The sequence below is a fragment of the Ictidomys tridecemlineatus genome, chromosome 7 (genome assembly GCF_052094955.1).
Source record: "Ictidomys tridecemlineatus isolate mIctTri1 chromosome 7, mIctTri1.hap1, whole genome shotgun sequence".
NCBI classification, from domain to species: Eukaryota; Metazoa; Chordata; class Mammalia; order Rodentia; family Sciuridae; genus Ictidomys; species Ictidomys tridecemlineatus.
The window spans coordinates 81463949-81476569 of NC_135483.1; the positions used below are offsets into that span (position 1 = coordinate 81463949).

The 12621-nt window shown below is 37.1% G+C and overlaps 1 pseudogene; it reads left to right on the forward strand.

Annotated features, from left to right (window-relative positions):
* The first annotated feature begins 1503 nt into the window (after nucleotides 1-1503).
* LOC144365707 (vomeronasal type-1 receptor 90-like) lies at nucleotides 1504-8674 on the forward strand (annotated as a pseudogene).
* The last annotated feature ends 3947 nt before the right edge of the window (nucleotides 8675-12621 follow it).

Here is a 12621-nt window from a genome sequence, read left to right on the forward strand (position 1 = left end):
CAAAAAAAAATATAGAAAACCAGTGGCGTGTATGGAAGCTGAGGTGGAGGTAATAGTTGTCCGATAGAACATATTTAAATCTCAGGCAGAGTCCATTCTATTGGAAATCTGAGACATTATTCCTTATCATCATGAATAGAGAAATTCTTAGAAAAGAAATAAAGAAACTAAAAAAATATAAGTAGAAAAATAAGAAGTAAAACTACCCATATTGTCTGATGACATCATTCCACATTTTGAAGACCTATAAAAACTTCACACAAAATCTTCTATAATTCAAACAAATCTGGCAAATTAGCAGGATATAAAATTAATACCCACTAATCAAATGTGTTCCAATAAACCAATGGTGAATCCACTGAAAGAAAACGAACATAAAAACTACCTCCTTCCCAAGGGCCTCAAAAAAGAAAATACGTGAAAATCAATGTAACAAAAGAAGTGGAAAACATCTACGATGAAGACTACAGTACATTAAAAAAATATTGTAAAAGACATTCAAAAATGGAAATATTTCTCATAAATTTAGATAGAGAGGATTAATATTGTTAAAATGGCCAAACTACTGAAAGCAATATACATATTTCATGCGATTCCTGTTCAAATTCCATGAATGTTCCTTATGAAAATTGAAAAAGCAGTCAAGAAATTTATTTAGAAAAATAAGGTCCAGAATAGACAAAGCAATCCTTACCCAGAAAAGTAAAGCAGGAGACATCACAATAGCAGACCTTAAACAATAATGCAGAGCTATGGTTACAAAAAACATCATGGTATTGGCACCAAAACAGATGTGAAGACCAATAGAATAGAATAGAAGACAGAGAAAACCCCGCATAAATTCAGTAATCTTATACTAGAAAAAGACAGTGTTAATGTACATTGGAGAGTCTTAAGCTTTAGACAGGTCTCTTGTAAAAAGCACAAGGCAGAACTGTAAAATATAACTCAGCTTGATGTATTTCAATTTTAAAGGAAGCAGTTAGGGACTACAACCCTGGCCCACCATGTGGAGGAGGAGGAGCAGTGACCAGGCTGTGTCTCCCCCTAACACACACACACACACACACACACACACACACACACACACACACACATCATCTACCAACACAGGACTCTCCTGGGCTACTTCCATCTAAAGACAACAGCCAAGACCTACAAGACTATCACCAAGGTCCCTTCAGTTCTGGTTATACCAGAGGAATCCATGCTAGCATACTTCTCTTAATTCCCCTTTGCTTTTCCTATGACTAATACCTCTATGTTCTCACCTCCTACCTTGTGAACCTCACATCATACACCCCCCTTTTTGCCCATCATGATAAACTGTAAATGCTTATGCAAACCTGATATATATATATATATATATATATATATATATATATATATATATTAGACTTTAATTGAACACATCATTTCTGTTTATTGTGACAAAACTATAATTGTCTAAACAAGAGCTATTTGGTTTAAGGCTGCATAATGTTTGCACTGGGTGCTGTAAACATGGATCTCCCCCTTAAAGGTGTGGTATTGGTAACCTGTAGGGACACTAGAAGACTATGCTGTAAAAACTTTAATGCCTCAGATTCCCCACTGCTAGACAGGGAGACACAAAGTAAGCATGAGAAAAATAAGGGAAGAAAGTGCCCTGGACAAACCAAGATGCTATAATAACAGAATTCATTCAAGTTCAGTAGATGAAATGTCAGAGAAGGAGTTCCAAATAAACATAATTAAAATGATCTGTGAAGCAAAGAATAATATAAGAGAACAAATAAATGCAACAATGGATCACACCAAAAAAGAGATAAGAGAGAAAATACAGGTAGTACAATTTATTTCAAAAGATAGAGATCCAATTTTTTTTTGAAATGAAGGAAACAATAAACCAAATTAAAAAAGTCAATAGATATCATCACTAACAGACTAGATCACCTGTAAGACTGAACCACAGGCAATGAAGACAACATATATAATCTTGTTTAATATTTATTTTTTAGTTGTAGTTGGATGCAATGCCTTTGTTTTACTTATTTATATTTGTATGGTGCTGAGGATCTAACACAGGGCCTCACCTGTGCTGAGCAAGTGCTCTACCAAGAAGCCACAACCCCAGCCCTGACAAAATATATAATCTTGAAAATAAAGTTGACCACACAGGAAAGATAGTAGGAAACCATGATCAGAATCTTCAAGAACCATGGCACAACATGAAAAGACCAAATTTAAGAATTATCAGAATAGAGGAAGGCACACAGATACAAATCAAAGGAATAAGCGATCTCTCCAATGAAATAATATCAGAAAATTTCCCAAACACAAAGAATGAAATGGAAAATCAAATACAAGAAACTTGAAGGACACCAAATGTACAAATTTACAAAAGAACCACACCGAGGCACACTATCGTGAATATGCCTAGCATAAAAAATAAAGATAGGCTTCTAAAAGCCACCAGGAAAAAGGTTTAGATTACCTATGAGGGAAAACAATTCGAATCTCAGACATATATTTTTTTTTTCAAAAAAACTTGGAGGAAATTTTGAGCATATCTCTCCCCAGATGGCTGTTATCCAGAACAGAATCCAAACAAGGGGCAAGTGAAATGTTTCACTGGGGATTCCATCATCCTGTGCTCCCCAGTGGGATCCTGTCATCTAACTATAGACACTAAAATGACAGGCTACAGAGAGATGAGCTCACCACATCCTTTCCTTAAAAGTGTGCAGGTTATTCTCAGGTGCACCAAGTGGTCAGCATCCATCCAGCCAAGCTCTTTTCTGGTTCCCCAGATGTAGGCTGGGAGTACATGGGCTACAAGGAGGAGGAAGGAGGGGAAAACTGGGTCTCCTGGTGAGGGTTTTGGTAGTGTTAGAAGAGTCATCCAGCCTTAACCACGGCACTCAATCAGACAATGGTGCTCTGTAAGGTGCAATGAAGGAAATATTCCTAGGATGTGTCATTCTTTAGTTTTGAGACTTAGAAAATTACTCCTTGTTTTCCATAAGAAATTTGCTCTATTTCAGGTTCATATTTAATTTTCTCTGGAGATTTGCATATGCTATCTGTACTGTCTCCTGTTTTCTATGTTATTTAGTGCTACACAAATCATCAGAAATGCAATCATTTTCCCTGTCTCCTCTTTATTAAATATGCTCAGCTTTGCTTCTCTCATGTTCCTGAAAAAAAAAATGGCATGCTCATTGATATGTGACTTTCTAAATTTTGAGAAATTAAAAAGTAATTTTACATAAACCAAAAAGTAATTTTACATAAACCAAAAAGTAACAGGGGTGAACTTATACTACCACAACCATGTATTGAAATTTCTCATGAAATCTACCTTGTCCTACAGTTAATCTCACAAATTAAAAATGAATGGTGCTTCTCCAGATTGTGTGTTCTGCCCAGCAGCCAATTTCGAGTGAGTGGGCAGTGGTCCTGTGTCACCTTCACATAAAAAGTCAAGTGAACCTGATAGTGGTTTCCTTTACCTTGTCCCCAAAGATCTGGGAATATACTTTTAAATAGCTGGACAGGAAGAATATATGGTTTATTCATCTGGTCTCTTTTTATTATTCATTTTAAAATCCTCATTCCCATTTCCCTAATAATGGTTGTGTCTGATAGGCATTTTGTTAGGGAGAATATTTGGAAGAGTTGATCCTCATTCTGTTCAGGTGTCTGGGAACACATTTAGTTTGTAAGTTCATATTTTCATGCAAATGCAGTTACAGAACAAATGTGTACCTATCTCCTTTGTTTTTCTTTAAGCAAATTGGACTTGACTCATGTCATTATTGACCTCATCAGGGAAACAGATCCTTCTGCAGGTATGTTGGGTTTCCCAGTAAGGACAGCTTAATGTCTGCAATGAAGCTCCTTTGGAGTTTCTTGTTGCTGTTAGAAAAGTAAGTTTTCTTATAATGAACGTGAAGACATATTTCAAACTATTGTTATTGTGTATTTGCAACTATGAACTCTGAGATTTACTGAGATCTTTCCAATGTATGGAAACAATGGATGATCATCAACCAGATTTTTCAGGAATTGCCATTACTCACTTATCCAAATATTTTACAGGCTTTTCTCCTTCATATTCCTATAGCTTGTAATTTCACAGTGGCTTTTCATACAGCATAGTACCTGGCTGGTAGTGGTTGTGCCCTCCCTGATGTGCAAGCTGTTTTTTCCTAGTTCTCTTCATAGTTTCCCAGCTAGAACTGTGATGCAAAGTACTGCTTGCTGCCCAGATTCCCCTCAGTCCCAAACTCACATGAATCAGGACCAGCCTTCCCTCCTAGAACTCAATTGTTCATTTTTAGTTAACACACAGTAAGTGATGGGAGCAGGGGGCTTAAGTACATGGAAAAGACAAAACAAATTATGCCCCTTTGTGGCTGCTGTTATTGTCATTATTATTATTCATTTTATTATTATTATTATTATTATTATTATTATTATTATTATCATTATTATTATTATTTTGGTACCAAGGTTTGAACCCAAGAGTTATTAACCACTGAGGCACATCCTTAGTCTATTAATATTTTATTTAGAGACAGGCACTGGCTATAAGGCTTAGGTCCTCACTAAGTTGCTGAGGCTAGTCTCAAAAATGCAATTCTCTTGCCTCAAACTCTCATGCTGTGGGGATTATAGATGTGCACCATGATGCCCAACCCATGTTACTTTCCCTGTGATTTATGTCCCCCTCTGTGGACTTTCCAGTATTTCTTAGAATAGTTTGCTTTCTCTTGTTTAAAAAAAATGATTGTTTTGGCTTCGAACAGTATGTTTCCAAGTACCATCACTGTGTTAAGAGCCTTAGTTGAGGAGGCCCCTTGAACACACTGCAGGGGGGTAGGAAGTTCTTGTCTTGTTCCTGAGCATCTAGACTCTTCTGTGCTGAGTAGCAAGACAAATTGCTTGGAGAGGACATGACTGTTGATTTATTTTAGCTTGTATTATGAAGGGCTCCTGTTCACAAGAATGCTTTATAATATAAAGGAGACACAGACATAGCTGTACACTTACCTTTAGAATACTTACTTATTTTATAATATTTAAGTGAATAATGTATATGTATCTGATGCATATGACATACGAATACATCAGTATGTGATCTAAACTTTGGACAGAAACGGGACACAGTTGTGCATGCCTATAATACCAAAATAAAAAATAAAATTGGCATTTTACTGTTCACTACATTTCAAAAAAATAAACATTTTTCCTAATGGTTTATAGAATTTTCCTTTCAGTCAATTACTGCATGTTCTCACTCATGTAGGGAATGTAAACATGTTGCCCACATAGCAGTGCAGCTCAGCAGAGGTTGGGAAGGGGTAGGGGAAGGAGCAGTCAGAGGAGTGGTGAGGGGCATCTGGGCAGAGCTGCAGGGCTGGGGGTCAGCAGTTCTCATGTCTATAGCTCAATGTGGTCACCAGAGTCTGCATCAGTTAATTACATATGAACAAATAAGAGTTTTGAGACACTGCACACTTAGAAACTATACAATGTGAGAAAATCAAAATGTTAATTCCCAGCAAGCAATATCAACATGTATTGAATTCTAATATGAGAGTCCATAAGTCCAGATATTATGACAGCTAAAGGTTAAAATTAAAATAAATAAATAAATCTGCATTTCAATGTTTAAATGAAACTTGTACTTACACTCTGAATTCTCACATGGTGCCCAATGTTCACACATCTTTAACATGTCAGCTTTCCTTAGCACTTTTAGTTTTTGTACCAGGGACTGAACCCAGGGCTTCTTACCAATGATGTACATCCATAGCCCAATTTTAATTTATTATTTTGAGATAGGGTCTTACTAATTTACTATCTGGCCTTGAACTTGAAAACCTCCTGTATTGGCCTCCTGAGTCGCTGGGATTTCTTTAGTGTCTTTTACATCCATAGGCTCATGAACTAATTTAGCCTTAAGACTTTGTTTTCATGTGCTATTATGGTTCAGTATGTGAAAACACAAATTTAATCTTAATCATTACTTATAGGAGATGCTTTGATTAAAGTAAATATATATGTTTTCCAAGGAAAACATTCTGCCAGTAAATAATTTCAAAATTCTCTAGAATCAGAGCTGGAGATGTAGTTCAGTAGTAGAAAATGTATCTGGTATGTGTGCAGCACCAGTATAATAAACCCAAATATAAATTTTACATTTGGACCCCTTGAGTCAGGAAAAATTCTATTGCATTCTTGAAGGCAGACAGAAAACTTGGACTACAAAGAAACTCATATTTCAAAGTGAGGTTGGATAATTACACTATAATAAATTCCTCAAGTTCAATGAATGTGTATCTATTTTAATTTTGGTTCTGTTTACCACAGTGATTCCACATATTTAAGTTTTTTTTGTTTGTTTTGATTTGGTACTGGGCCTTGAACTAAGTTGACACTGAGCAAGCCCCATCCCTAGCCCTATTTTGTATTTTATTTATAGACAGGGTCTCACTGAGTTGCAAGTGCATCACAGTTGCTGAGGCTGGCACTGAACTCACAATCCTTTAACCTCAGCCTCCCAAACTGCTGGGCTGCTGGGATTACAAGTATGCCCCACTCCACCCAGCTTTGTACATATTTAAGTAGAAAAATATTGAAATGTGTTGCTGCTAGTATTTGACACAGGACTTGGATCACATAGGTCAAATTGTGATTCAATAACAAAAATTCTTAACATAGGTAGCTGTGTAAAGGAATCAAATTGTCTTAAAATCCACTCAGTTCTCTCTCAACAGAGATTCCCAACAGATTGTAATTCTGGTAATTTTTTTAGCCTCTTTGAGTTGGTGATAGAGATGATCAACTATTAAGAGATTTCTATGAATGAGGATCTGCAGAAGTCTAAAAAATTGAACAATTCTACAGAGATCCTTCTGCACAGCAATCCTTCCCTGTATGGAAAATGTACTCCATCCTGTTTCATGCACAGTATCTTGGGTACAGACACGATGAGATTTTGTTCAGCTTATAGACGAGATGAGCCCAGAGCCCAGGATCATGGGCTTCTCAAAGTTGAACACTTATCCTTTAAATGGGAAATTATATAGGTATATTCAACTTCAGAGGTTACAATACTTAGCATTTTCTTTGTGAATATATGAACAAAATCACATATGTTCTTGAAGAAACCAGAATAAAGGTAACAGGAAGCTAACATAAATATGACATTAAGACTCCTTGCTTAGGAGGGTTTTCTTTCTTATTAAACCCCCATAATTTCAACTGACCAAAAAGTACATAATCCTTACTAAAAGAAGGACATATACTCCACCCTTGCAGTCACATATCACCAAGAAAAATTGAAGGTTGTATCAGGGAAAGATTTTCTATAACATTGGTGCTTGTGAATGAGAAATATATGACAGGTGTGATCATTTTTAATGCACAAGAAATCACTTCGAACTTTGCATGAAATGTAATCCAGCCATGGTTGGGAAATTATGGAAAAAGAGAGAGGAAAGAATGATTTCCATGGTGTGTCAGCAAAACTTCAGTTAGAGTGGAATGGGGGCATTGAGATAGGCTAACAAATTTTCCTCCTGACAACAGTGTTTGCTGGGATGGATGAAATTTAATATTTGTGATAATGAATTTTCTTACTTTTCTCCTAAGACATGTACTCTATGATTCCTTACCCCAAAAGATGAAAAAAAAAAAAACACATACTGGATGGCATTATTAACCTAAGCATCACCTTTTACTCTGAAGTGGGAATTGGGATTGTGGCCAACACCATCCTTTTTCTGTTCCATGTCATCAAGTTTCTATGTGACAAGAGGCTGAAGGACACGAACTGTATCATCAGTCTCTTGGTCCTAACCAATCTCCTGATGCTGCTCAACATGGGGTTCTTAGCTGCAGACACTTTTACATCTCAGGCGGGGCTTTAGGGTGATGTTATTATGTAAATCAATTGCCTACTTGTACAGGTTGATGAGGGGCCTGTCCATTTCTGCCACCTGCCTGCTGAGTGTCCTACAGGCCCTCACCCTCAGCCCCAGAAGCTCCTGCTAAGCCTAAGTCCCCACAGGACAGCCTGAGGTCCCTTCTCTTCCTGTGGGTCTTCTATATGTCCTTCAGTGCCCAATTCTCAATCTCTGCTGTTGACAACTTCACTGTAACATCACAGGGCCTTATATTCCTCAGTGACTACTCCACTATCTTGCTCATGAGTTACTTCTTCAGGCATTTGCTTACCATCCTGGGTGCATTACGGGATGTATTTCTTATAGGGGTCATGGCCCTCTCCAGTGGGTACATGGTGATACTTTTGCATAGGCATAAGAGGCAGTGCCAGCACCTTCACGGCTCCAGCCCATCTCCAAAAGCCTCCCCAGAACAGAGGGCCACCAGGGCCATCCTGCTGCTACTGGTAATTTTTGTGCTCTTGTATTGTTTGGACTACATCATCTTCTCCTCAAGAACCATGTGGAGCAATGACCCTGTGTGCCGTTCTGTAAAGATCATGGTGTCCAATGGCTATGCCACCATCAAGACAAAGTGTTACCTTTTTGAAATGTTTGTGGGGGAAGGACAGTCAATGTTGAATCATTGCACGATGGGTCAGTTCTGGACCTCAACCACCGCACCGCCATGCATCAACGCATCATGGCATAGTGAGTTTGCTCTCCGTGTTGGATGAATGCATAAAGTGATCTTTAAAAATGATTACATAGAGCTTGAAAATGAGACAAACATGACAGATTATTGTCCATATGGCTCCAACAAAGCTAGTAACTTTATATTTCTGATTGATGTGTGAAAGGAACCTTAGGAAGTAAATATCACTTTCTTTTTCTGAATCAGTTCATATATTTATAGGTATGTGAGAGATTTCAGTGGTTTTAATAAATCAAGAGTCTCAGAAATCTCCTTTATGCCTATAGATTGTAAACACCCCTTATCATAAACTGCCATCTCATCTATCAATTTAACGTTTATGAATATAACAAAAAAATAGATATAGGGACAACAACTATTATTTAATTACCATTCCTCAGGATGCCATATTTATAATAGTCACTGACAGAGATAGTCTGATATTCCCAAGCATATGAATGTATGAAGATATTGTCTGGATATATCATGGAGTTCCACTCAACATTAAATAGGAAAAAGATTCTTATGCATAGGAAGCCACAGATGAGTCTTGAATTTATTATGTCAAAAGGGTAAATGGTGACCCTCTTGCATTGGCACCAGAATCAAAACTGTTTACATATACACATATGGGGGTGGAATCTTCAGTAGTACAATATGCAAAGACCGAATATTGCATTAAATACTAAACATTGCATTAAATATGAAGATGATGCTGATGTATAAGAAACCACATATGAATCTTGAAATCATTATGTCAAGCGACTGTCAATCACAAAAGAATCAACATTTGTGTAAAATATACCTGTAAAAGATGAAAGTTTGGCTCCTATTATTTATAAAGACAGATTGTAGTATGGTGTTTTCCTGCACCTGAGGAAGCGTGTGCCCTGGGGAATTTTTATTTAATGAATCCAGAGATATTTTAGGAATAAGAAAAATTGGGGAGACAGTAGAGAGAATTCACGCACCCACATTTGAATTTTCTTAAGGCCACTGACCCGTAGTCTTAATCATGGGTAAATTATAAATATCATCTTTTGTGTTCTTAAATGATAATAAAATGTTTCAATTACCTTTTAATTAAAGGTGAGGAAAACTTTCTCTGAAATTACAAAAAAAAAGTGCAAGTAGCCCAGGGTGGTGATGCATATCTGGAATTCCCAACAGCTCGGAATCTCAGGCATCACAATGTGTGGAGTCAGGAATAGGCTAATTTAAACTTTGAATCAAAGTGACAGAATGTGACCTGGTCCATATGACTGGGACACACATTATTTTTCTCAAGCTCCCCCTTGGCAAAGTTCAAGCCTAAATCACCACAGGACAACCTGAGATCCCTTCTTTTCCTGTGGGTCTTTTATATGTCCTTTAGTGCCCATTTCTCAATCTCTGCTGTTGAAAACTCCACTGTGACCTCACACACACTCTTATATCCCTCAGTGAATCCTGCACTATCTTACCCATGAGCTACTTCCTCAGGCATTTGTTTTCCATATGGGGTGCTTTACGGGATATCTTCCTTATAGGGCTCATGGCCCTCTTCAGTGGGAACATGGTGACCCTCTGGCATAGGCATACGAGGAGTTCCAGCACCTTCATGGCACCAGCCTGTCTCCAAAAGCCTCCTCAGAAGAGAGGGCCAGTAGGACCATCCTGCTACTCCTGGGATTCTTTGTGATCATGTACTGTTTGGACTGTGTCATCTCCTCAAAAACCATGTAGAAAAACAACCCTATTTGTCATTGTATCCAGATGGTGACCAATGGCTTCCCACAACTAGTCCTTTGGTTTTCAGCTGTAATGAAAAACAAAGCCTTAACTTTTTGAAATTCTTATGGGGGAAGGAGAGTAAATGTTCAATCATTGCTTGATGGATAAATTTTCATAATGAGCCACCATATGGCTAGGCAACCATTCATCATGGCATAGTGTAGTCTGCTTTCTGTGTTGAATTAATAGATAAATGGGGGCTTTTATGTGATTATTTTGAAACTTTAGAATGAGAAATACATGCTAGATATTTTTTTCATATACCCCTGAGATAAACTAAAGTCATTATATTATTTTAATGTGGGAGAGTTACTGAGGATTGAATCAGGAACACTCCAACACTGAGCCACATCCTCAGCCCAATCTTGTGTTTTATTTAGAGACAGGGTTTCACTGAGTTGTTTAGCACCTTGCTTTGATTGATGCTGCCTAACAACATGATCCTCCTGATTCTGTTTCCCAAGCTGCTAAAATTACAGGAGGATTTCACTGTGCCTGGCGGTACATTGTATTTCTGGCTGAAAATGTGAGAGGAACCCCTGAGAGGTAAATCTCAATTTTATTATCTTTATTAGTCCCTATATTTATAAATATATGAGATTGGAGTGGCTTTTAATAAGTAAAATAGTCTTTGTAGTCTCTCTTATGCTTAAAAACTTGTAAACATCTCTCATCATAAACTGCCATCTTATTTATCAATTGTGCTTTTACAAATATAACAAATAATATTGGCAAGGACTCAAAACTGTCACTTGAACACCTTTGCTCTTGGTACCATTATTTATAATAGGCAATGGTGCAAATAATCTGAGATCCACATGCATAGGAATGTATAAACATGGGGTCTGGGTATATCATGGGGTACCATAAGAAACCACAGATGAAAGTTAAAGACATTATTTCCAGGGCTGGGGATGTGGCTCAACCAGTAGCACGTTCGCCTAGCATTCGTGGGGCCCGGGTTTGATCCTCAGCACCACATACAAAAAACGATGTTGTGTCTGCCAAAACTGAAAAATAAATATTAAAAAACTCTCTCTCCTCTTCTCTCTCTCTCTCTCTCTCTCTCTCTCTCTCTCTCTCTCTCTCTTTCTCTCTCTCTCTTTCTCTCTCTCTCTTTTCTCTTTTTAAAAAAAGACATTATGTCAAATGAAATGTCACTCAAAAAAATCATTATTGTATAAATCCACACATAGAAGGTGGAACTTTGGGTAATGTAATTTATAGAGACAGAATATAGAATAATATTTTCCAGTAGCTGAGGAGGGGGTTCAGTAGGGGAATTTTTATTTGATGGATATAAAGATCATTTAGGGAGAAGAAAAATTTCTGGACATGGTGGAGATTATACCTGCCCACAAAAGTGAATGTGCTCAATGCCCTGACTGTACTGTTAAACATTGGTAAATGATAAATTTGATCTTTGTGTAGTTACTAATCATAAAATATTGCAATCACTTTAAGCCAATTGTGAGAAAAAATCCTCTGAACTTTCAAAGAAAAGTGAAATGACTCTCAGAGTGTCAAAATATTTGTTTTTCAACAATTTGAAAACATTTCAGCATAACTGTGCCAAACAACCTGGTTGTGGTGGTGCATGCCCGTAATCCTACTAGCTAGGGAGGCTGACATAAGAGGGTTTTGAGATCAAAATAAAGCTCAGCAAGTCAGTGAAGCCCTAGGCAAATTAGTAAGATGGTGTCTCTGAGTAAAATATAAAAATGGCCGGGGATGTACCTCAGTGGTTAAGAAACTTCAGTTTAGTGGCTGATACAAAAAATAAAACATAAAATAAAAACCTATTCCAAACAGTCATTTGAACATGATATCCTGAAGTTCCCCATCATGCCCACTTCTAGATGAAGAAGTAATTTAAGTTCTGGTGTGAGTTAAGTCTGAGCACCTCAGTATTTACATCTATCTCTGTGTTATCTTAAGTGGTTCCTGTACAATAACTATCTGAATGAAGTGTTTGAAATTAGGACAAAATACCAGATTTAAGCAGCATGTGGAAAATTACTAACCTTGGTAACAGTTCATACTATGAAAATATGAACCCATTAAATTCTTTTAAATCAAGAAAAAGAGTGAATAAAAATGTCAATTTCTTTTTTAATTAACCAGGAATACTAGGTTTATTTAAGATATTGCGATGCTATTTTCAAATAGCCTGTATCATTTCATCAGAGGTCAAATTATACAGGCTATTTGAAAATA